Source organism: Tachypleus tridentatus, chromosome 1, assembly GCF_004210375.1.
Source record: "Tachypleus tridentatus isolate NWPU-2018 chromosome 1, ASM421037v1, whole genome shotgun sequence".
NCBI classification, from domain to species: Eukaryota; Metazoa; Arthropoda; class Merostomata; order Xiphosura; family Limulidae; genus Tachypleus; species Tachypleus tridentatus.
The window spans coordinates 64,168,100-64,194,807 of NC_134825.1; the positions used below are offsets into that span (position 1 = coordinate 64,168,100).

Genomic DNA, 26,708 nt, shown 5'->3' on the forward strand with positions numbered 1-26,708 from the left:
ATTAAAGTTTACATGCCATAAATTTAAGTTTTACTTTAATGAATATACTAGACAGAAACTAAAAAGTCTCTTAGTCAACACCAAGAGATCTTTAAATCCAATATTAATGTGTTACTATTTCGTGGGCTGAGACAGTTTTGAACTGATTAAAAAAGTATGAGATATCCGTAATCATATTGTTTTGTTTCTGTATTTTCCAGAAATTCTGTTTATTGTGCTTTGTGATATTGAGATTACCTTTATGGCATTTTGTTAACATGGCCACTGTTAGAAGACCTGTAGACATTGGTTTAAGCGAAAGATCAAATTATAATGATTAACAGAAAACGTGGCCTAAACCTATTGACGTAACAGTAACACTAGGCTGTTGGCCGCCGGCGGTACCACATCCGTCCTAGCTTATGTGTGTGCGCGAATAAAATCAGACGACATATCGATCAGAAGACTTTCCACTGTAGGATAGCACTGGAAAAAGACTGGTGTTGGAATGTGGGAGTTATACATGGCTACGTTTCTCACACCTGAGTAAAGGAGTTTCTTCTGGATTTTTAACGCCGTTTCAGCATCTGTCAATCATTTCAATCTAGAATCATGGCAAGGTAAGAATACTCTTTTGTTTTTAATTCTCATATACTTTATATGGGGAACGTTTTCCATAATAACATAAAGTTCAAATAGCACACCAGTATGTTAAGTCTGTCGCGTTATTGCAACTTGTTCATACCACTTAGGCTTAGCTATAATAAAATATAGAGGTTTTTCAAAGTTACATGTTGAACGCGAGAGCACGCACATTTTGTTCCAACTGTTTTGAACACTTGCGTATTTATTTGCAATGACAGAGTGTAGATAAACATGTCCATCACTGCTTACATTTTCTTTAACACAACTGTTAAAAAAGAAACTTTGTTGCTTTTTATGTTGTTTTATAGAAGTATTTTCGCTCTAAATTATACTGCTCACTTTTATTCGTGTTAAAGCTCTTGTATCATGTTAAATTTCATACAGATATGAATGTTTGCTTTGATTTCTTACTGGGATAAATGTGTGATATGGTGATTTTTGATTATTATGACAGGCTACACGCCATCCATTTTTTGTTTTAGTTCGTCTGATGGCCTATACAAATCCTAGTAAAAGACTATAATTTCTAAGTTGAATATAACACCATAGTAATGTTAATATTTTGAAAATTTTCAGGCGTTGAGTATCTACTCGAATTGTGGACATACAGAGTAAAAAGCCGGGTTTTCGCGGCTTTCTTGTTCTGCTGTAGTTTAAGGTTTATATCATTTAATAAATAAAACTCTTTGTATGTTCTAATTCATCAAAATTAGAAGTTGGTCACAAATATATTAGATACAGCCTTTGAGCCACCTGATAAACCACATCATTGTTTTCATTATTTTTAAATATTAAAGGTTATTAATTTGTTTACATCACAGCTTCAGCGACTCAGGAAAGAAACGAAAAAAACGAATCTTTTTTATGTCCCGCTCATTTCGAGCACTTACGTCAGTGAGAATTGTTACTGATGTGTATTCAGCCTTCTAGGCTGGGGAAGAGTAAAAAACCTTCCAAGAAACCATCAGAATGTTTCTAGCGAAAATGTAAAGTAAACATGTTAAAATAATGATGTAAACTGAAACAAATAAGGATACGAAAAGTATAACCAAATTCTTATGATCCGAAAAGCTTCAGCAAAAATGATTTTAAAACAAGAACTGGTTGAGAAACGACAATAAAAAATTAATGATAGTAATCATCTTATGACATCGTATTTATTTGTTCGGTTATTTATTAATATATAAATACATAAAGTATTCGTGGTTTTATTAGTACGAAAAAATAAAGAGCGTAAGTAATTGAGCGTCAGGTGTTTTGTTTCTGGTATGATTGTTTAATCGATTTTCAATATCAACTGTATTTTTCAGCAAAAAATATACCTTCTCTCTGTTTTTATTTAATTGAGGGTTTTGTTTTATAGACAATAATTTAGAATCAGTAAATTATCACAGGGTCGTCCAGCATAAAACGAGACTGAGTCTTAATCCATTCAATACAGTTACTTTATTTATGTTTGTTTTGAATTTCGCGCAAAGCTACTAGAGGGCTATCTGCGCTAGCCGTCCCTAATTTAGCAGTGTAGGACTAGAGGGAAGGCAGCTACTCATCACCACCCACCGCCAACTCTTGGGCTACTTTTTTACCAACGTATAGTGAGATTGACCATAACATTATAACGCCCTACGGCTGAAAGGACGAACATGTTTGGTGCGACCGAGATTCGAACTCGCGACCCTCGGATTAGGAGTCGAACGCCTTAACACGCTTGGCCATGCTGGACATTTATTTGTGAATATCTTTATAAAATCACTTAACAACCTTTGTAAGCGGATCTTTGTAAGAACTTCTGATATTCCTCCCAGTTGTTCATGTTATACTTGACCCATTGTTCTGTCCACGTACCTATCTTGTAAAGTAATATTACATCAAATATCTTTACAATATTTTCTTCCGACATTTTGATGTTAAAATTATACCATTTAACCCTGGTAATATATTGTAGAACTTTCACTGCAGTTGTGTATTTCTCTTTTCATTGTTTGTCTCCTGTTGGGACAGCGGTATGTTTATGGACTGACAACGTTAAAATTCACGGCTTGATTACGGTAGACATAGAGCGGAGAACCCACTGTGTGGTTTTGCTTTAAAACAAAAAAAAACGTTTTTTTTCACTGTTAATTGTAACATAAAACCACGAGACAGTTATGTTTGCATTCAACTTTATTGTGACAAATACTAGTAAAATAACATCCAATATATATTAATAGTGTATACAACTATTTCATATCCAACAAGTATGAAATACTAATAAAAATGAATATTTCGTTTCGTAGAATACTTATTGTCGGCTAAATAACCATAAAAGCTAGTTAAGCCAGGTGAGAGATATTTCTAGAAACGTTGAATTTATTTGTACCTCCAAAGAAAGGCTAATAACTGGAACTTCGTCGTGAACAATCACCAAATCAAAGAAGAATAAATATCTCTATTCACATTAAATCCTTTGACTGAAACATTTCTATAACTGATCCTCGTACTCGAGAATATTCATAAACATCTAATAATGTGCTTCTATATTCTATGAATCATACAAAATCACCACTTCCATTTTCCATTACAAGATGAAGGATTGACGGAAACATTGTCATGCATTTTAGTGATTATGTACTTGCTTTTAAGAACATAGATGGTTTTAATATTTTTTAAAAATATAATAGTTTTAGCTTAGTTTCTTGGAAGGAACAACCAAGATGGTCAAATAGGTCCCATCTTGCCCCCAAACGGCTATGGTATGTTAATGGGCTATCTGTAGTGTGCTAACGCGGGTATCGAAACCCAATTTTTAGCGTTGTAAGTTCTCAGATTGTGTGACCTGGGTATACAAATACCTAATATACTGAATGTAGTCAAGAGTACTGTGTGGCTTGACAACATAAATAGCTGAGTTAATGTTAGCCAGTGGTTAATGTGTGACTTGGGTATACAAATACCTAACATACTGAATGTAGTCAAGAGTACTGTGTGGCTTGACAATATAAATAGCTGAGTTAATGTTAGCCAGTGGTTAATGTGTGACTTGGGTATACAAATACCTAATATAGTGAATGTAATCAATTGTAGAGTGTGACTTGACAACACATGTAACCGGTGGTTATACTACGTTATTTTCATCATTATTAATGCGGAGGCTATTCAGTAATTACTGTGTATTTCAAATAAAACAATTGTTATAATAATTATATCATAATAATATATTATAATAGCAGCAAAGACCTACTTTATGGATTTAATAAGTAAATGTTCGATGTGACAACGAACCAGTAAATGTATCTTAGATAATTTTAAATTTCAATTGATCCAAAGCTTCTTTTTGAATACACATGCACAGGTTGACAGCACATAGCTTGTTTGAAATTTCACATAAGAGCGTTGTTACTGACTTCATCCGCAACACACCTGAATATGCATTATAATAAAAAACTGAAGTAAATAGCTAAATATTTGACGACCTTGTGCAAAATAGAAATGTCTTTAATGTAGATTCTCTGCTCTTTTGAAGTCATTATTCATGTCGTGCATTTGTTATCGGACTCAAGTTCGTAAGCGCATCATTACGTAATCCAATACATACCAGAAAATAGAACCAGGCATCGATGTACACATTATTAGCCTGTCAGCAAACACATCATTGAAATATAAGCTCGATATAAATATTGAAAATACAATAATATTTTTATTAGTAACCTAAATCATATCCAGTACTAACAATCTTCCTACGATGAATCACATCTCAAGCTGTTTTTTAAGCACTCTAATGCTCTTTCATAGCAGTTTAGTTTTATGAAGTGTTTGATGCGTGTACTTGAACAGTGTTTGGTATATCTACTTATCTGTTTTTATGGATTTTTTCGGGTCTTGAACGTAATGATAAGAGGAGACTGTCAGAATATTAGAAGTTGAGAAAGAACAATAGCCATTCACACGATTTTCATGGTTCTTTTAAAACGAACTTTCATCTCCGTTATATATTTATTTTTCGTATGTTACAAAGAAAAACTTCAATAAAATTAATTGAAACGATATGAAAGACCATTTGAGATTACTACTAAATCTTTGACTTCTCAGGTTAATTGTACAGTATTTAGGAAGTTAGATGGTATATTCCACACTGTGTTTTATGACACCCACAGGCACACACAAACGAAAGGTAAACAATACACGAACGTTATGTGATGGAAAGTAGATGACGAAACATAACATATTTTTTAAAACTGTTAATAAGATAATAAACAAAGATTCAAATGTGTTAGCACTAAAAATCCAATATCTTACAAACATTTAGCCACACCCCAAAATCAATAGCTGGTATCAAAAGAGAAACTTCAAAAAAGAAGATCAAACAAAACCGGAAACATAGCAAACCCACTGGACTATATACCTAACAAAGGCAGAGTCACCAATGAAGACGTATTTATAAGGATGAAAGCTAGAAGAAAGAAGGTTTAGATATTATGGTCATGTGATCAGCGAGCAGGCAATACAAAGAACGTTATTGGAAGGCAAGACCAATGGAAAGAAACAAAGGGGGAAACCAAGAAGGAATTCGATGAAAAACATATGTGAATAGGTACCACTGAACCATGAAGGATGCATCAGAGTGGGACATGAAAGTGAAGAAGTGGCACATCGTGACGGAGAATCTTCTGTAAGAGGACGCAAACTCTAAACCTGACAAGATATAAATGCTTACTTTTCCGATGCAGCTCCAAGTCCAAGAGACTTTTGTGCCTTTGGTTTTTCAAACGTGATCTTAGAATATAACGTTTAGAAGGCATGTGGAAAGTTTGTTACGATGCGTGGCCAAAGAATAATCCCGGTTTCTTTTGCAGATGTTTACAACAATAATTGCGATGTTGGACAATAGAGAGTAGTTAAGACCATGAACATAGCTTAAGCATGACCACTAATAGAAAATGTATTTCTAAGGGCAGCAAATGCTCTGGAGCAATGATCTTATAACGTTTAATTAACATTATGTATGTTTAATGGCTCTGTGTTTCAATAAAGGGTTTTTCATATAAATATTATGATCAGTGACACATTGTACAATTGTCATTGGTAAATGGCATGTGTTTTCTGTTTTGTATTCTGCCTATTCAAAATTAAAGAGAAACGTTTTCTATCAGTCTGGTGAGTAAACAACAAAGTATGCCTCTGGTGACTGTTTAATAGAGATGTATAACGAAAGTAGATTTTTTTTATGAAACTCAACCTACATTCGAATGGGGAAGATTAAGGACGTGTGTGATTTCGAAAGGCGTTTTATAGTTGTGGCTTAATTATTTGAAGCTTCAGTAACAAATCAATAGACAGAGTGGAAAATTAAAGTGAATTTTTGCGAACTTATTCGACGTAGCAGAAATCTAAAAAAATCTTCATGCAGGAGAACTTGTAGGTAGAGAAAAAGTATAAAAAACAGGGATATGTGACATATAGAATAGGTTGTGAAGATCATCAGGGATAAGTGACATAAGGTGACATATAGTGACATATAGAACAGGTAAGTGTATAGAAGGTTGTGATCATCAGAACAGGTTGTGATCATCAGTGACATATAGAACAGGTTAAGATCATCAGATAAGTGACAACAGGGTTGTGAAGATCATCAGATCATATAGAACAGGATCATCAGGGATAAGTGACATATAGAACAGGTCATCAGGGATAAGTGAACAGAAGATCATCAGGAACAGGTTGTGAAGATCATCAGGGATAAGTGACATATAGCACAGGTTGTAAAGATCATCATATATCCAATGATACAGCAATCGACAGGTGACGTAATGAGCATAAGAAACTGTCAGAAGTGAATATTGGCAATTTTTGTCCTGTTAACAAACCACTGTTGCCAACAGAAAGGTGTACTCCCCAACTTAGAATCTATCGAACGTACTAGAGCATATTCTCAGATCTCCGTAATATTTTCAACCAGTGGATAAAAGGTAAATTTACGGACTTACAAAGCTAAAATATGAGGTTTGATTCTTTCCGGTGAACAGAAGGCAAATTGCATGGTATATAGCTTTGTACTAGAAGAAACAAAAACAAAATATCTTAGTTGCAATCTTGAAAAACTTGGAGACAGAATAGCTTGAGACGTTTGCAAAACATCGGCCACGGTTTAGTTTTTTAGCTCAAAGCCACACAATAGACTAGCACCCTGTTCACTACTGGAAAGTTTCGGATTAGAATGTTGTAAGTCCATAAACTTACCGCTAATACGCTGGAGGGGGGAGGGAGAGCAGAAAGTGAGAAATACGCAATGTGCTCTAAACAGCCTGATGTAATGCCCTGGGGAGAAAATGTCATATAAATATTTCAAAATAGTTTTGTATATTAGTAACACTTGTTTTCATAACTTAATCTCTGATAGGTTACAAAGACTTGACTTAGTTTTAATGTTTGTTGTTCTTTGATTTATTTGTATGTTTTAGAATTTTGCGCAAAGCCACATGAGAGCTATCTGCTCCAAGCCGTCCCTAATTTAACAGTGTGAGACTAGATGTTAGGCAGTTAACTATCATCACCCACTGCCAACTCTTGGGTTACTCTTTTATCAACGTGTAGTGGGATTGACAATGATATTATAACGCCCCAATGGCTAGAAGGGCGAGAGCGTTTGGTGTGATGAGAATTCGAATCCGCGACCCTTAGATTACGAGTCGATCGCTCTAACCACCTGGCCACGGGTATTGAAATTCGATTTCTAGCGTTGTAAGTCCTCAGACATACCACTTTGCCACTGAGGGGCCGTTTATATGGTAATCATTTACTAGTAAATGCAAAAACTAGAAGTGCAATCGAATTAATATTATTTTGATATCTGCTTATTTTTACTTTTATGCATGTTTCTGATAACAACCTCTTATAAAGGCAAATAAAATTACATTAAAATGAAATTTCTCGTTGTGAATAATTGATAAAATCACGAGAACTGAAAATGTCTCCTCCTGAAATAAATATATACTCTTCATCATCAGGAATTACTGTTATGGAAGACTAGTTATTAAATTATTTTGCTTTACTGGCCCTTTTTATTATTGTTTACTAGCTGGGGTACCTGGACGGAAGTTATATAAATTCATGGTTAATAAAAGGCTATATTAGGGCATAAAAAGTTGATTCCTTTATATATAGTAAAAACAAAACAAAAATAAAGCGACTATTAGAACAGCAAACGTGAACAAACCTTCATGCCAAATTTGGTGAAGATCCATCAACAGGGTCAAAGTAATGGTTAAAACAACCCTGCAAAAACACTCATAAAAGTCACAAAATTTTGGTGAAGATCTATCCACACCCTCCAAACAATTCACGTGGACATATAATATATAGTACTATTATATATATATAGATGGCATCAGTGCTTCAGATCAACGTGCAACTTATTCATGATGTCATATCTGAACCCTGAAAATGGAGAAAAATAAAGTTCTCCATGAGAGAAAAAAATGCTAAACGGGAAATTCTTGACCCTCTATTGCAAATCTACATCCTCATTTTCATGAAATTGGGGGTTGTATGTCGCGTAATATAAAGGTTTTTCCAGTATCAAATAAGCAAGAGTTCCATTATAATATGATTTGCTTTACATTTTATATTCGATATCTGCAATTACGTCTAACAATAAACGGGTATATTTTTAAAGTAACAAATAATTACTATATTATATCCTGTTTGATTGTTTAAAAAAGGAACATAAACAAATCGTGGATTTCTTTACAAACGTGGTTCTAATAGTGCTATTCGTAACGATGTTCTTTCATTAGCGAGTTTTTTAGTTTTATTATCTTGCAACTCTTAAACACCCACATGGATACATCTATGCATATACTGTAAACACCAACTCAAACATAACCACACAGGCATATATATAAAAGATGAAAGCATGTTGAACAAAGTAGAAAAATAGCTATATAATATAATCTTCTTTTTCGGTTTTTCACAATTATGATGATGGGGTAAAACCGTCCCAATGACACAGCAGAGCACAGACATACCGTCGCGTAGCTTTGTGCTTAACTTAAGACCAATAACTTTAATAAAAATATGACAATGTTAAATAAATACAACTCAGAAACCTTAGTCAGGTAAATAAAACAATCGCATCATGAATAAAAACATTTATTGCTTCAAGTTGCTTGCATGAATTTTTATGTTTTCTCTTCGTATTCAAGTAGAATATTACCAGTACGTAACTTTCACCAGATTTAGTTTCATATTACTATGCGTCAGCGGTAGGTTTACAGAACTACAAAGCTAAGATCCGGGGATCGATTTCCTGTGGTAGACAGAACACAAATAATACATCGTGTAGCTCTGCGCTTAAACATAAACAATCATCTTCCTAAGTTAAATTCATTTATAGAAAGAACAAGCAATTATGTAAAAGACGAAAATAAACATATGGAAAGAGATTTAAAGATCGTTATTTACTGAATCTTTCGAGAGTATAAAACAGTAATATATATACATTAAAGACGAATACATTCACCAGTAATTTGGAAAAGAAAATCTCAAAATACTACTCTTCTAGACGGTTAAAGAGATAGTTACAAACTATTTTAACAAGTCTGTACTTTTAAAGCAGAAAAGATGAACTAGAGGTTATAATTTAAAAAAACAACAACACAACCAATGGATCTCCATCTTGTGGGTTATGAAATTAAAATCTATTAGCCTGTCAATGTTCTCAAAATTCTGAATAATCGTATTAAAATGTACTCTATTTATATTTTTGAAGTAATTTCTATGCATGAATATCAATCCAAACTCTTCTGCATGCACTTATTTTAAATTTAGTTAGTTTGTTTTGAATTTCGCGCTAGTCCTCCCTGATTTAGCAGTGTAAGACTAGAGGGAAGGCAGATGGTCGTCACCATCCACCACCAACTCTTGGGCTACTCATTTACCAACAAATAGTGGGATTTATCGTCACATTATAATGCCCCCACGGCCGAAAGGGCTAGCATGTTTTGTGTGACCGGTATTCGAACCCGCGATGTTTGGAGTGGGAGTCGAACGCCTTAACACGCTTGGCCATGTCGGACCTATAGTTTTAAACTTAAAAAGACGAATTTCAATCACTTGCTCTAGAAAACACATTAACTGTTTCTAAGCTTGTGTAAAAAATTACGATAAAGATAATTTTTTTTATATCTGTCGAAAAGTGAGTCAAACTGGTATTAATAAAGCACAGATAGTGAGTCAAACCGGTGTTAATAGAGCATAGGAAGTGAGTCGAACAGGTGTTAATATAGCTGATAGTAATAGTCTCCGGTGTACACTTAAGAATTTGCAAATGATAAGTGCGGTATAAATTGATTTGAAAACATTTTGTTTTTTAAATAACTTGTAATTTTACAGAGATATGTTCTAAAACCAATCTGACCCCACTCTATTCCAGCTATCTTACCCATCTCGTTCTACAATCTTGTGATCATTACTTGGAAAACTCTTAATCTATTTCTAGATTTGGATTGCATTTCTTAGATTCTTGTGAAGTCAAGCTCACATACAGAGTTCCGTTATTTTGATTTATTACCAATATACAGGATAAAATTACTGCTGAAAATAAAAAAGTACATTAGTGACGTAATATCACGTAAAAAAAACCCTAAAGAAATTGACATTGTGGTTGAAAAAAGTCGTTAGATTGTATTCTCGAAAAATTACAAATTTTCAGAAATGCTTGGACAGACAAATTTTCGTGCCGTAGTACTAAAAGTCAAGCAGAGAACACTAAAGGTAGTCAGACTAGTACAATATCCATTAATCTTAACTCTTTAAATGTAACTCTGTATGTCAGTAATAAGTTCACTGACTAACAATGCTGAAACGTAGGGTTTTATTGCGTAGCTTTACACTAAAATGTATCAGCAACAACAACTGTTTAAAGACTAGGACAAAACTCTTCCGTTGAAATTCGTATAATCATATAGTCAAATGTCAAAGGACAATGCATTACATACATGTGTGTATATATTTATATGCATACATAAATATGTATAAAGCAATGAATTTCTTTTCACAATGAAATTTATTTCGATACTTCATCATGCCCACGATTTATTTTCCTTTATGAGTTGTGTAAACCAGTGCATATGTTCCACTGAAAAAAATACAAAAATTAATTTATTTCACACAGTAATCGGTAGATTGTAGATTTTTGTTCAAAATCCAACATCGTGCAATCAACAGCAATACCAAGTATTTCAGAACAGAAGAAAAACACAATTTGATGCATTTAAGTGACAAAAAACATTTCTTTACAATTATATATAATCATTGTATAATTTGGCCAGAAATATTTCAAAAACTCCATTTTTTCGTAAGTCCACTTAGTTTGGTTTTGTGGTAACTAATACTCAGAATCACTTTATTTATGCAACGGAATTTGGTTCCAAAGGCAAAATTAAATATCCAGAAATTTTTTAGCTAAAATTACAAACCAAAATTCTGCTCCAACTCAAACAGTTGGTGATGCTTCGAGAAGACAGCAAAATAATGTTACGTGAAATCAATCATAATTTTATTTCTCTGCTCTAACACTAAATTTACGTTATGTTTATCTCTCAGTTCACCACATCACATCAGTGTAATCCGGTAAGGATTCTTAAGTTAAGTATAAATTTGACAGGCAGTTCATTCGCATATAGCCGAAATTAAGAATATAAGACTTCCGAAACTAAAACACAGGCAGAGAGTCCTCCCCAAAAACATAGCCCCTATGATATTATTCAGGGAAACTTAAGAGTACTTGCCAAGTTATGTTGAGATTGGTAAAAAAATAAACAAAAAACGGGTGGGAACTCAGAAACACACCTACAGAAGATATTTATGTTTTATAAACATGCTAGTGCTAGCCAACGTGCGTTAAACACATGGGAAGGACTTAGCGGCCTCTGACGATGACTGATTACCGAATGCCTATTTTCTTATGTCATTCTCCGAAGCTTTTAAGAATACCTGTAAAGTTTGGTGACAATAGATCCAGCAGTTCAACCTTTATTAGCTGACACAATGTAAATGGAAGATATAAAGACCCTGGTGGGAGCGCCCTAAGTGTCCATAAAAACACACACAGAGAAACTTTTGTTAAATAATGGTTTATAGCTATATATTTAGAGTTTAATGTTACGATGCAGTTAAATAAAAAAGTAACTTTTTAAGTACACTCTGTACAGTTTTATACAATTGCATATGTCGTAGAAGCAGCTTGTGTTTCTTTATTAGAAGGATATTTTTCTTAATTCAGTTACGTGTCATTGCCTGTGACACGTGCAGGGCTTTACCACTAAAATTTGCATTCATGGACTCATCTGTTACAAAATTCAACAATTTATTTAGTAAAGCTGACATATTACTCATGGATGGTTAATAACCAATGATGATCCATCTGTCGCGGGTTCGAATCCCGTCACACCAAACATGTTCTCCCTTTCAGCCGTGGGAGTGTTATATAGTGACGGCTGATCCCACTATTCGTTGGTAAAAGAGTAGCACAAGCGTTGGTGGTGGGTGGTGATGACTAACTACCTTCCCTCTAGTCTTATACTGCTAAATTAGGGACGGATAGCGCAGACAGCTCTCGTGTAGCTTTGCGCGAAATTCAAAAACAAACAAACACTATGCTTTACATTGGTCCTATGCAAAGAATCCTACAGTAAATTCTCACACGAAATACCTTGAGAGTAGATATTGAAATCATACTTTAAAACGCTACCCATTTAATCTGTGCTTTACGTGCTCTAACTTGTTTAGGATTATAAAGACTGGGAGATTACAAGTAAATTTGGAATGGTGGCATTTTACAAATCTTCTTTTCACGGGGGAATATATTTCCATCAGAGGCATATTGAAAATCAAAAGGATTATTCGGGAAGATTTGCCATGGTAAAGCGTCATTTCAAAATCAGGTTATGTTGCAGATACAAAACTATTTTCTTGAACTACTTTTATTCTTTTTCTTTCTTCAAGGTTCTCGATTTTAATAAAATGTCTGCCAGGATGCAGTGCAGGATATTGCAAGTATCAATGAACACTGTCATAAACAGATGATGCTTTCAGTAGTGTCATTTAGAAATAGGCCAGATACTCTGATTGAAAATTACAGAAAGCATATAAATCACCTTTGGTGACAGTTTTAAAACACCCTGTAGGGCTTATACCATGCCCAAACTTTATTGAATAAAACTCATGACTCTCCATGCACAAATGGTGTAATTTAGCTTACCTAAGGCAAGAAACTTCTTTTTGAGACACTATAATTTAATATGAGATGATGTTCGAATCTCACTTTTTAGCTTAACAAATTGATTAAGGTAAATTAATATTTTGACGTCATGATTATTCCTAAATATTATGGAACATGTGGTAGAAAACTCAAGATATATAAAAATTAGCGGTGTTAAAGAAATACTTACTATTTATGGCATTCACTACTATTTACACATCCAATAGCTTTATTATTCTATGTATCAAGAGATAAATCAAGTTTTAGAAATTGTTTTTACAATTGCACTATGTTGTTTCCGTCAAGATTATACCAAGAATATAATATAACGTTCCCAAAATAAATTATACTGATTTTGAGCAACATTTTTATCTGAAGTCCATTATATTTTATGTTCTATCTTTAATTTTTCAAATGATGTTTTTAAAAGAGCTTAATTTGACGTCAGTACTCTGCGCAACTCCTCACGGCCTGGTAATCGTTTCAGTTTTTATAAAGATCTGGAAGTGAAACAGTAAGAGTTATGAATATAAAAATGCTTTTTTTTCTTCAAATATGTTAATGATAATATATACATTGAAAGTACATAAGGGTAAGTTATTCATGTTCACTGAGCTTGATTATTTAAATAACATCTAATATTCTATTTCAGGTTTGTTTTTTATAAAAAAATAATAAGTAACATGAGTCTGATAATCATCTCACTTAATATAAGTGTGTCTGTCTTGGAAGTGTGTGTAAATAATATGTAATAAAGAATTATTTCAAATTATTGATGGACATGAAAACGAAATGTAATTGCTGAATTACTGTTTTACCAGTCATGAACATGAATAGTTTCCTTTTTGTCCTAAATATGTCAGTAATGATTGAAAGTACACTTCATCTAATGAAAAAAGAAACTGGGTAAATTTATCAGTACTTCTAGTTGCCATCTTTACTGACTCATCTGTGTTTAGCCAACTCTAGAGCTATGAAATCTATGCAATTTAAGATAAAACTATATTCTTTCTGACATATCGTGAACCATTTCTAGTTGATTAAACTGTAGTTGGCAGGACCAAATGCAAAAGTCTAGAAGAAACTAGGATACGAAAAAGAAATAAACCTCTCCAATTATAGTGGGATCCCACCATTCTAAGTTTTGTTCGGTTGAACTTAAGCATATCTTTTAGCTGACATTCCAATAATTAATTTCTTGTATTTCTGCCTCTAATAAAGATAAATATATCATGAATACAATTCATAAACAGCGTGAAATAAAAAAAAAATGTTAGTAAAAGGAATCTAGCAGTATTTACAAGAACAAGTTTTTGACGTTCGAAATGAGGGAAAAGAAATTAATTATGAAATAAATATTATTATCGCTTAGCAAAACGATTGTATGAAATACAATATATATCTCATCCAATTATATATTTATAGAGTAGGTTGTACAAACTTTAAACCAACGTATTATTGGTATCAGCTTACCGAACAATAGAACAACACAATAACACGGGGCGTTATCACATAAAACACAAAAAAGACCTTCAGAAGTATCATTAATGCGATAAACCGAAAACATTAAAGTGCATATATCTTTAGATTAAAAATGATTGGTGTGGTTTTGAATTTCGCGCAATGCTACACGACGGTTAAATGCGCTAGTCGTCCCTAATTTTGCAGTGTAAGAATAGAGTGAAGGCAGCTAGTTATCACCACCCACCGCTAATTCTTGGGCTACTCTTTTACCAACGAATAGTTGGATGGACCGTCACTTATAACGCCACGACCCTCGAGTCAAGCACCTTAACCATCTGGCCACGCCGGGCCGTGACTTACTTTTTCAAAAGGAAACTAAACAAATGCTCAAGATAGAAAAAGATTTAAGGCTCATAGAAAGCAAGAAGTACTGAAATAGAAGAGAAAAAAGAAACGCGAAATCTGCTATGCATACGTTTCAAACACTTGTTAAAGTTCACCAATATTTAATGGTAAAGGGTGGTCTTGTACTCACAAAAGTGAAGATTTTCATTGTCATTGTAAGAAAGCATTATGCATATTTGTTGATGATTTTATATTCTAGTATTTATCATTGTAATAGATTTATACTAAGCAATTCTTTGTTTTAATTTCTTGAACTGAATCTTTATAATTTAAAATTTACTTTAAACAATGTCCATTTCCACACTTCAATTGTGACGTATTTATTGTTCTATATCTATTTTAATATTGATGTTTATTTAAGTTAAATTTATATTTAGAAATGTATATAATTTATACTGTCAAATCTGTATTGTGAACCATCGATAAGACAAAAATGAAGTTTAAAACCAGACAGAAGACCCAATATTGTCTGTAGGTTTATAAATCTTTTCCACATAGATCATTATTTGTAAGAACTGTTGTTGTAAATTGTATTATTGTTTTTATATTAAAATATATTTGTATTGATTGTTTTTTGGAATTTCGCACAAAGCTACTCGAGGGCTATCTGTGCTAGCCGTCCCTAATTTAGCAGTGTAAGACTAGAGGAAAGGCAGCTAGTCATCACCACCCACCGCCAACTCTTGGGCTACTCTTTTACCAACGAATAGTGGGATTGACCCTCACATTATAACGCCCCCACGGCTGGGAGGGCGAGCATGTTTAGCGCGACGCGGGCGCGAACCCGCGACCCTCGGATTAGGAGTCGCACGCCTTACGCGCTTGGCCATGATTTGTATTGAAAAGAAACTGTCTGTATCAATCTTTTTGGCAAGTGTCATAAATTGGATACATATCGACATGTATTTAACTTCTAAATTTAAGTTATCATTTAACTCAGTTTCAGGATATTTTGAATTGTAATACGTAACACAATCGAAACAAAACATTTCATATAAATGCAATCTTATCGGTTAATTATTAGCATTCTTACTTTAACAATTGCTCACGTTTAATAAATGTGAAAATACACCCAATGGTTTAAATACTTCACCACCGTAAGTAGTTTCTTAGATATACGTTTGGAATCTAAACTGTTACTTGCAAACTATAGTGTTTTCTTTAGGATGCCACTAGTTACAATTAATCTTAAGCTCTTTTGTACTTTACGTTTTCATCAGCAAGGAACGTGTGACATCCTCTGCTATTACAGATAGAGACATAACACGTTGATAACATTTAAAAAGAAAGAAAAAACAGACGTTTGTAAAGGCAGTTTTGGAGAGTTTACAATAAACATTCCGAATAATGAAACTTTGTAGAATGGACGGCAACTGTGTGTTGTGGAGACATAAGTGTAGAGGACGATGTATCGAAAGTCTTCCGTCTTTCGTCTTCAAGAGAATGACCGATGGAGTTTTGAGTCTGATTTCTCTTTGATTAGGGTTTTCATGTTACATCTTTATTTTCGTGAATCAAAAACCTATAGTTTTAAATGAAGTTTTTACTTTACACTTTTAATTATTGTGTATAACTGTCTCTGAAAATAATGAATCTTGATAATCTTGGATCTTACCAACTGAACTGAAGTTTCACTTTGCTCTTTTGATCGCAATATACGTTCGTGTAATATGACGGAAACAGTTTTATCAAGTTGTATATTATAATACTAAATACACTTGTCTTATACGTTTTACGTCATAAGAAAGTATTGAAGTGGGAGTTTTATATTGAAATTGAACAGTAACCACAATACATTTTCTCCTATGTGACTATTGAACCAGGAAACTTAAATTAGGTCGTATTCTTCATTTATAATTACAGTGTATTTATTTTTGTGAAAAACTAACAACAGATATACCTGAAATAGTCCTGAAATTTTACTTCTAATCACAATATAAATTTTATCGTAATGGTTTAAAATTCAATTAGCTTAGTTGCATTACTGATCTGATTCAGTTCAGATTTGTTTCTATTTATGTTACTTTGATCTTCATTGTTTTCTCTTCGCACGATGTTGAGATATCACTACTTGATAATACCATAACACGCATGTTGCATAACACTGAAAACTTCTTTTAATGTAACATTTGAGCCCAAAAGGTTTCAGCGATAAATCAAGAGGCCGTAACACTAAAAAGCAGGTTTCGATACCTGTATGGACTCAGTACAGTTAGCTCATTACATAGCTTTGTGATTAATAACAAATAAACAAAAACTAGTCCTCGAATGCTCTGTCTTGCGCTTCTAGAGAAATCGAACTGTCGATTCAGTGTAACGGTTTCCATACTAGAAGCACTAGTATCCGTAGATTACATTAGTGCGGTACGGTGTAGCGATTTTGTCCTATAAAACTAAAACATCTGTATTTTACTTGAGGGTTTAGAAATACATATCGATTTAACCATTTAAAATTAGATTTTCAATTTATGTAGACCGAAGGAAAATAAAAACATGGGAACATTTTTTTAATGCTGCACAATACTGTACTTTATAAACCCTTCAGAAAATAATACCCGAAATACTAGAAATCCTAAACTTGACAATGAGACGTTTTTTGCAGGTTTGGTGTTTATTATTTCTTACCTTGAGATATAACAAGTAATATATATATATACATATTAATACATTTTATGGTGATAAAAGGTAGTCAGTGATATGCCCTCAGAGGTTTTTAGGAAGTTTGTGGAGATAATAAGAAAATAATCGAATTTCATCTTCAGTAATGACATATTTAAACAGAGAGACAGAATCAGCGCGGGTTCAGGTCAGATCCATTCATTTCTAACATCTTTATGAGAATAAACTGGTTATAGAATACCAGATTTAGCTCATGTTCCTTTGAATAACAGGTATTTTTATTTGTGAGGAATTGTGACATTAAAACTATTTTTTAAAATGTCTATATATAGTTTACGTTGGAAATTCAATGTGTGTACCTTTTTCTATATTGTGTTAAAAAGTAAATATTTATATTAATTCGATGCTAGTGTTTATCGTCAACCTATTTTTACTGGTTTACACTTTAACCGTAATAGTTTTATTCTATATTAATTTCATTAAAATGTTGAAACAAAGAGTCTATCAATTTTGCTAATAATTCATAATAGTTCAAGCAAGAAGTACAAAATATCCCAAAACTTATAAAGTAAAATTTATTTCTTGGTGTAATATTCGAAAAATATATTCTTATATATGTTCTATAAGAATAACTGGCTTAAATATTCAGCTTCTAAAGGTCCTGACATGGTCTGGTGGTCAAGGAACTCAAGTCGTAGTCCGAGGGTCGCGGATTCGAATCCCCGTCATCACACCAAACATGCTCGTTCTTTCAGGCGTGGGGGCGTTATAATGTGAGAGTAAATCCTACAATTAGTTGATAAAAGAGTAGCCCAAGAGTTGGCGGTGGGTGGTGATGACTAGCTGCTTTCCTTCTAGTCTTATACTGCTAAATTAGGGACGGCTAGCGGAGATAACCCTCGAGTAGCTTTGCGCGAAATTCAAAACAAACAAAACCAATCCTAAGTAGATAAAAAAATTCTTAAGTTTTGTACCTTTTTTTGTTGGTTTACAGGAACTCAAAGTTAAACTGATATTTATTTTCAAATCATCAGGAAATATAGAATCTCGATACTGAAATACTTTAACGTAAACTACAATATAAAGGTTCCAAATGTGGAAGCCGTTACATCACATCGACTGTTCGATGATTTTACGAGTGTGTAAAGTTTGTTTACTTGCTTTTATTGGGGAATTTCTTCCAAAGCTACACAAGAGCTACCTGTATTCGTCTTCTCTAATTTAGAGATTACTTGAGAAAAAACAACTAGTCAACACCACCCACCGTCAACTGTTGGGTTGGGTTGGTCTGGTTTTTGAATTTCACGCAAAGCTACACGAGGGCTAATTGCGGTAGCCGTCCCTAATTTTGCAGTGTAAGACTCGAGGGAAGACAGCTAGTCATCTTCACCCACCGCCAACTTTTGGGCTACTCTTTTATCAACAAATAGTGGAATTGACTATCATATTATAACGCCCCCATGGCCGAAAGACCGAACATGTTTGGTGTGACGGGGATTCAAACCCGCGACCCTCGGGTTACGAGTCGAGTGCCTCAACCACTTGACCATGCCGGGCCTCAACTGTTGGGATACGATTTTACCAACGAAATGTGGGGTTTACCTTAACGTTTTAATGTCTTCAAAAAAGCTAAAAGAGAGAGTAAGTTTGGTGATTGGATTCGAGCTTGCGACCTGGAGATTGCGAAGCCAGTACTGCAATAACCAGATCTTACTAGGCCAGTGCATAAAAGTGCACTCAAGCGTTAACGACAATAAATTGTCCAGTGTTTTGCAACATGCAGTCTTTGGCAGAGATCATGCGGTGAGTCCATTATAAAAGTTAGGTGGTTTCATACACTTCTATAATTTCTTAAAACTTGATATTTAACCAAATCTACATTTTGTTTTGAAGAGCATTATTTGTATTAGCTCTAATTACTTTATCAGGAACATTTAAAATTTTTATTTAATTTTTATATAAACCTCTTCCACGCTAGTCGCACAGCGGTATATCTGCGAACTTACAATCAGGGATTTATACCAGTGGTGGGCAAAGCACGGATAGCTCATTTTGTAGCTTTGTTCTTGCTTCTAAACGATCCTTTATAACCCTCTGTTTAAATTAACCGTTTCTTTTTTGTTTAGTAATATTTTGTTGAAGTTAATTTTATAACCTTATATTTTATATCTCGTTAAACCTATATTTAGTTTTTAAGTATTTTTTTATTTAGTTCAGTCCAATATCTTGCTGCTATATTGGTTTGCGAATGTTAGTCCTAAGTTTTGTTGCATTTTACTTCTTGATAAAAACATTTTCAACAATTGTTTTTGATATCTTTAACTAAGTTATATTTCCTAAACTTAGTCCTAATTGTATTGTGTTACAGTTTGTTATTAAAAGTAATATTTTTATGACGGATGAAAATCAAAATTGTTATGTATTTTTTAACTTTAGTGTTGGAATGTGGTTTTAAATCTATCACGAGTGGTTTTATTTTTCAGAAACACGGACAGTAGGGTATCATAGCATTGTAGTATCATAATTATGTGTGTGGGGACTGTGTTATATCAGTTTGAAATGCTTTCATTTCTTATTTCCTTTATGCTCATTGCCAGAGTTCATTTAGGCTTAACAGTTCAAGATAACGTGAGTTTACAAAGCACTGTAAATTGAATTAGAAACAACACAGTGGAAACCTGGCGGGTCTTTCCCCTTGGGCCAAATCAAGTTAGCTTGAACGTGAGGAACATACAAACTTTTAGTATATACAAATTGTTATTACCAGTCCATTGGTACTGTGTTTAGAACGTATATGATTACAGGACTAAAATAATAACTGCACCATTTTCTTCGGTAACATTTTCCGTGTGATTTTTTAAAGCAAGTAAAACGTAACAAAAGGCTTAAGATTAGTTTCGTAATTATAAATTATAATTATAAATGTCAATACAGAGAGAGAAAGTTAAAATGTCACTTTAAAATATTTCATGTTAGGTTATAGGCTACATATTGAATGATTATTAAACCAGTGACGAGGAACTTCTATTATAGTATAAAAGAAGCAAAACACAGCAACAACGACAGCTCTATTTGTGTTATACAAATTTTTATAAAAGTAAAAAGAATCAGTTTAGTTTCATCTCTATGTTTTTCCTTTCTCAATATAATGTCTATAAATTTGATGTTCCACTTTTTCGTAATTAGAAAGTGACTCATAGGAATATGTTACTTTTATTAGAAGAAACTTCTTTGGTAGTTTTTTCCATTGGCCCAGCATGGCCAGGTGATTAAGGCACTCAACTCGTGATCCGAGGTCGCGGTTTCGAATCCCTGTCACATCAAACACGCTCGCCCTTTCAGCCGTGAGGGCGTTATAATATGACGGTCAATCCCATTATTCGTTGGTAAAAGAGTAGCCCAAGAATTGGCGGTGGGTGGTGATGACTGCCTCTAGTCTTACAATGTTAAATTAGGAACTGCTAGCTCAGATAACCCTCGTGTAGCTTTGCACAAAATTCAAAAACAAAATAAGCTTTCTCAATATTTGGTAAAAGTTTTACCAGGGATGCTCCTTACTAGAGGAAGTGACAGAAGCATATCTTTGGGTGCTTTAGTTTCATCTGGAAATTCAAACTTCAGGATTTCTTCTCGTGTGAGTGAGACTTTGATGTACTCTTACTTTAATTACACAGATGAAGAAAAGCAGTTTGGTTGAGAGAAGTATCATGAGCGCGATTTGCTTTATTTATAACATCCATCATAAGATTCACAGTATTGTAAGTAAAATGAGATCATTGTATTATTTCATGCATCACACTGAGACAGCCTAATGGTGTGTATTTTTATGTCAGTGATGGACGTTAATGTTCATGTTGCTTTGGAAGGTGGTGACAAAGGAACGTTGTCAAAGAATTTATTTTGCTTTAGTTGGCACTTTTTCTTGAGTTTTTGAAAATATATTATGGGATGATTATTTGAAATGGAGAATCTATGTAATGCTTGTTGTTCTAATGACAAGTCAGTTCAGAGTTTTTGGTTTGTAAAAAGAAGCTTTAGATGGAATCAGGATAATATTAGTATTAGCCATCATTACAGCAGCGGTAACACCAAGGACAATATTAGTATTAAATACCACTAGAACAACACAAAAAAACCAGGACAATATTAGTGTTATATACCACTACAGCAACGGAAAAACTAGAACGATATTAGTATTAAATACTACTACAGCAAGGGAAAAACAGGACAATATTAGTATTATATACCACTACAGCAACGGAAAAACTAGAACGATATTAGTATTAAATACCACTACAGCAACGGAAAAACTAGAACGATATTAATATTAAATACTACTACAGCAAGGGAAAAACAGGACAATATTAGTATTATATACCAGTACAGCAACAGAAACACCAGGACAATATTAATATTAAATACCACTACAACAAGGAGAAACTAGGACAGTATTAGTCTTCGATGCCCTACAGCGGCGGAAATAAACAAACATGACCTTCGACACATGTCAAGGGAATTAATCCATTAACAACACTAGGGGTTTCAGGGACTGTGAAAATGTTCAAATCTAAGTAATTTTATTCGATATCAATATGATAAATAAAATATTCTCATGAGATTTGATTTGTTTTATTATGCGATCTACAAACAAGATTATTATGACACTGACAATATTCTACATAATGTAAATCACTGACAATATTTTCGATTTTAGAAACATTTATTATTACTTGAACAATAAGGGTTTTGAAAGTTGATATATATAAAAAAGATTTATCTGTTAAATGTGTGCCTGTTTTAAATAAATTATTTTGTATTTTGATCCCCTTGGCTTGTATTCACAATTTCGAAAAATAAAAACATTAATCAAAAACACTGTTAAATGTGGGCTTACAATAAGCAGGTTGTATAAATACTTTATTCGACTGTGTTGAAGATTATTGTATATATTATGGACATTACAGATATAGAAACGTATCCAAACAAAAATTATCGTAAAATTTGGATTCAATAAAAACATAAAATGATATTTTTGCTCATAATTTTGTTAGAGAGCTATGTAATGTAACAATACATTTACCAGTTATACCAATTTATGAATATCAAACGCGCAATCCTTACTGTATGAAGAATAATAAATGTTTTAAAATTGAAGATACTGTCACAGCAATTTACATTATGTAGAAGGCAGTAATATTCTCGTATCGTAATAATTTTGTTTGTAGATCATATAATGAAACACAGAAATTCGAGGAAATATTTTATTTGTCATACTGATATAGAATACACTTAGTTTTATACCTTCTAACGCCCCTGGAGTAGACGACGTAATCCTATTATACCACCAAGCAACGTGTAAATCGCAACAGGGCCCTAGCATTCTTCACGGGTCAATCCTCTCGACACATGTCGAAGGTCATGTTTGTTTATTTCCGTCGCTGTCATGGTTTCTAATATTACTGAGAATTGTTACTTCATTTTGATGGAGGTCAAAATATTACATATGATATTAATTTGAAAACAAAAATACTTTATGATTCGTATTTTAATCAAAAGAAGTCCCAACGAGTTTCTAATTTTACTGGAAGGAGGCACATCTCTTTCTACTTGAAAGCCCTACAGTACCTTTTATTTTTGTTGGAAAATCTTAAAGATGTTCATCTTGTTTAATTGAAAGCCAGGTTAAGTGTACGTTTGTTTTAATTGGATAAAACTTCTGTGATGTCGTTATCTTAAAATGAGAGAAGTATCCCAGAGTTCATTTCACTTTAATTGGATTAACGTTTATGGATTGCACTTTGCTCTAATTATAAGAGTGTGGAATGTTTATTAATGTTTTAGGTAAAATACGCCCTTTAAGAACCTCATGATGTTATTGAAAGTTTCTTCATGGACTATATTTTGCTTCAACTGATGGTGCATTGAAAGGTGATTTTAATCTTTATATTATGTTTTTGTGAATTGAAAATTCCCTGTTTGGAAAAGGAAGAAGAAAGATTTGGACTATACTTCATTGATAGTTAACAAAATATACATCTTTTAACAGCACATTTTGAGTTTATTTATGTTGGACTGCCCCTGTGAGTTCAGCCATGAGGATTCTTCACTGTTATGACTTAAAACACGAGTTTGTATTCAGTTAACCCTAGCTGACGTACATCTTGCTCCTTAATAATAATTCAGGTAAAGATATATATATGTACATTCTGGCTTGTAAAAAAGTCCCCACTCTTATGAAAAAAGAGTCCGTATTTTTAAAATCACGTTATTTTACATTGACAATCGGACAATAAGGTGCGTTAACAGGTTAGCTATTTTCATCGTGAACAAAATTTTAATAAAATAAGCAAATAATATGAATTTGGCAAGCCGCAAAAACGACCTCCTCACTTAAGGGCTGTGGGTACACTTTAAGAGTAACAGTCATACCACATTAAACGATCAGCCAAAAGTAGCTGGTACTGTTGAATAGTTTCTTTCTCTCTAGTATATCAGATCGAATTAAGTATGGCTATGTTTGGATGCAGTTTTGTGTAACTTCGTATGAAATTTCTGAAAAATAAACCTTTGCTCAAGCCTTTTTTGTTTTTACTTTCCTTTTGTAAAATTGTGTGTGAAATTAAACCTAAAACTATGTTAAATGTACTTTCGAATAAGTGTTCTGTTTCTATAGTAAATAAATCCACAAATAGTAAATAAGTGTGTGTGTGTGTGTGTTTTCTTATAGCAAAGCCACATCGGACTAACTGTTGAGCCCACCGAGGGGAATCAAAACCCTGATTTTAGCGTTGTAAATCCGGAGACATACCGTTGTACTAGCGGGGGGGGAAGCATGTTTGAGAGTAAGAAACTTTTGAAGTTCACATTTCATGTTGTGTTGACACCCCATGTTGTACATGAGTGCATAGTTCTAGTTCTACTGCATGCACATGTTTTACTGAAATCACAACAGTACAAACTGAGACATTGAGCATCTCTTACATGAAGCCATTTTAGTGTCTGCTAACTGATTCACATTCAACACATTACTGAACAGTAGTGCGAGTAGTTAAACAGGTGACCCCTTCAGGCATACTTTGGTCCCGCTATCGGAGAAACAAGAAAGTAGTCTTTACTACAACATCTTTATAAGAGGATATGACACGTTTTTAGTTAAAAAGGTGATTTTTTTTCAGTGTTAACTGGAAGCTAATAGAGACATACAGAAATGTATACACATACAAGGATAAACGTGTGAATAGATCTTGTATAAAACTGTTTATTCGTTAGACAATATAATCATTCTTTTAAACCAAAACTATCAGGTTTTAGCAAGTTACACTTTTATTAAACTATCAAGATAATTAATTGCCTTTATGAGTGCGGATGAGGTAAATCTGCATCCCCACAAATTCATGAATAACTAATTTACGAAATGATCTATTTAACATTTAACTTTGCCCTGAAAACATCACAAATAGCTATGAATAGCAAAATAAACATTTCACATGTTATTATGCAACCCCACGCATCTTGAATGTGTTTCTGTCTTACGTTTATTAACGTATGACGTGAGTTATAGCTTCAGTGACATGATAAAGAAAGCGCACTGTGTAGAGATATTGATTTTTCAGTGTCCTTGCGCACAAGACTTTAGAACAATTACACCTAACGTTAGCTACCTTAAATCATTGTTGTAATGTACGATGGGATCCGCAAGACGATAATCTTCACGTAGTTATAGGTCCCGCCTACTTTAAAGTACTTAGATAATTTACACATTATTTATTTTTGCTGTATTTTGAGCAGTTTTGCCTGCACTTACATAAATATGTGGTTTTGTAACGTATTACTTCATTTAAAACATATTATTTGTGCTCCGTTTTGGAATATTAATTTGAATTATACAAAGATGTTGACTGAACTCTTCCCCCAAATAAATGTTCATTACTCAAAGCAAAAACCTCTCGTATTAGCGAAACAACATTCTACTCCAATCTCATTCAACAGTTTTCTTGTTCAAAACACTGTTTGCAATAGAAAATTATTGATTTTTATTAGAATAAATAGTTCAAGTAAAAACAGAAGGTTACAACAGAGATTTTTATCACTTACTCTAAACGTTAGTTTGTATTTTTCTATTTCTTAAATTATTATTACATTTGTATTTTTCCTCGATATATTTTTGTTTTTTCTGGTTTGGAATTCATGGTTTCGTAATGTGTATATTTTCTTTGTTATTGAATTAATCCATGTATAAGTTCTCAACATTGCATACTCTGTTGTGTTGTACTTAATTCTTTATCTTGTTAAATTCCCATAGTTGCTCAGCTGTAAGGTCGACGGCTTATGACGCTAAAAATTGGAGTTTGACAATCGCTGTGGGCAAAGTACAGATAGTCGTAGCGCTTTAAAGTAAATTAACCTTGTTAGGTTGTTCTGGTGAAACGTAAAAGGTAACCATATTGTGTCATTGAATGAAAATATCATGCTTTGATACGCGGCTTCGTTTTAAACACTTTGTATTGAATATATAACGGCCTATTGACTACAGCTCACGTCTCATGTATTTTTGGGTCGCAGGATCGAATCCCCGTCCCACGAAACATGTTTGCCTCTTCACACGTGGAGACGTTATTACGTGGTGGTCAATTCCACTATTTTTGGTAAAAGAGAAGTTCAAGAGTTAACGGTGGGTGATGATGACTCGTTGACTTCCTTCTAGTCTTTCACTATTAGATTAGGTACGGCTATTTATAACACACCCAGCCAAATATGTAATTACCATGTTTCTCCGATAATAAGACCTACCCATAAAATAAGACCTAGTGTGATTTTTGGGGATAGTTTTAATATAAGCCCTACCCTTAAAATAAGCCCTAGTTAAGAGTGGCAGGAAGAGGAAAGAAATAAAAAAAATTAATTTATTAATTAGTTTAATAGTTAGTTAATTAGTTTGTTTAAGTATTAATCAGTTAGTTTAATAGTTTAATAATAGTTTATTTTAAATGGTTAGTTTAATAGTTTTACTTTGTAACTTCATTTTTTTAATATATCAAAATAAGACATCCACCGAAAATGCCCCCAGTGGCTCAGCGGTATGTCTGCGGACTTGCACGCTAAAATCCGGGTTTCGATACCCGTGGTGGGCAGAGCACAGATAGCCCATTGTGTAGCTTTGTGCTTAATTCTAAACAACAACAACAACCCCGAAAATAAGCCCTAGTGTCATATTTTGGAGTGAAAATTAATATAAGCCCTGTCTTATTTTCGGAGAAACACGGTATAACTCAGACTAACAAAAATCTATATAACAGTGTATGGAAAATTTTAACTTCGTTGATTTAACTTTCCAAATGCAAAAGAAGTTATAATAGTT

At 33.3% G+C, this 26,708-nt stretch overlaps 1 pseudogene across 1 annotated transcript in view; it reads left to right on the forward strand.

Annotated features, from left to right (window-relative positions):
- The first annotated feature begins 426 nt into the window (after window positions 1-426).
- LOC143250543 (suppressor of lurcher protein 1-like) overlaps window positions 427-26,708 on the forward strand; it is a 108,513-nt pseudogene continuing 82,231 nt past the window's right edge. Inside the window, exon 1 of the transcript XR_013028238.1 lies at window positions 427-599. The product of XR_013028238.1 is annotated as a suppressor of lurcher protein 1-like (transcript). The remainder of the gene's footprint in view (window positions 600-26,708) is intronic.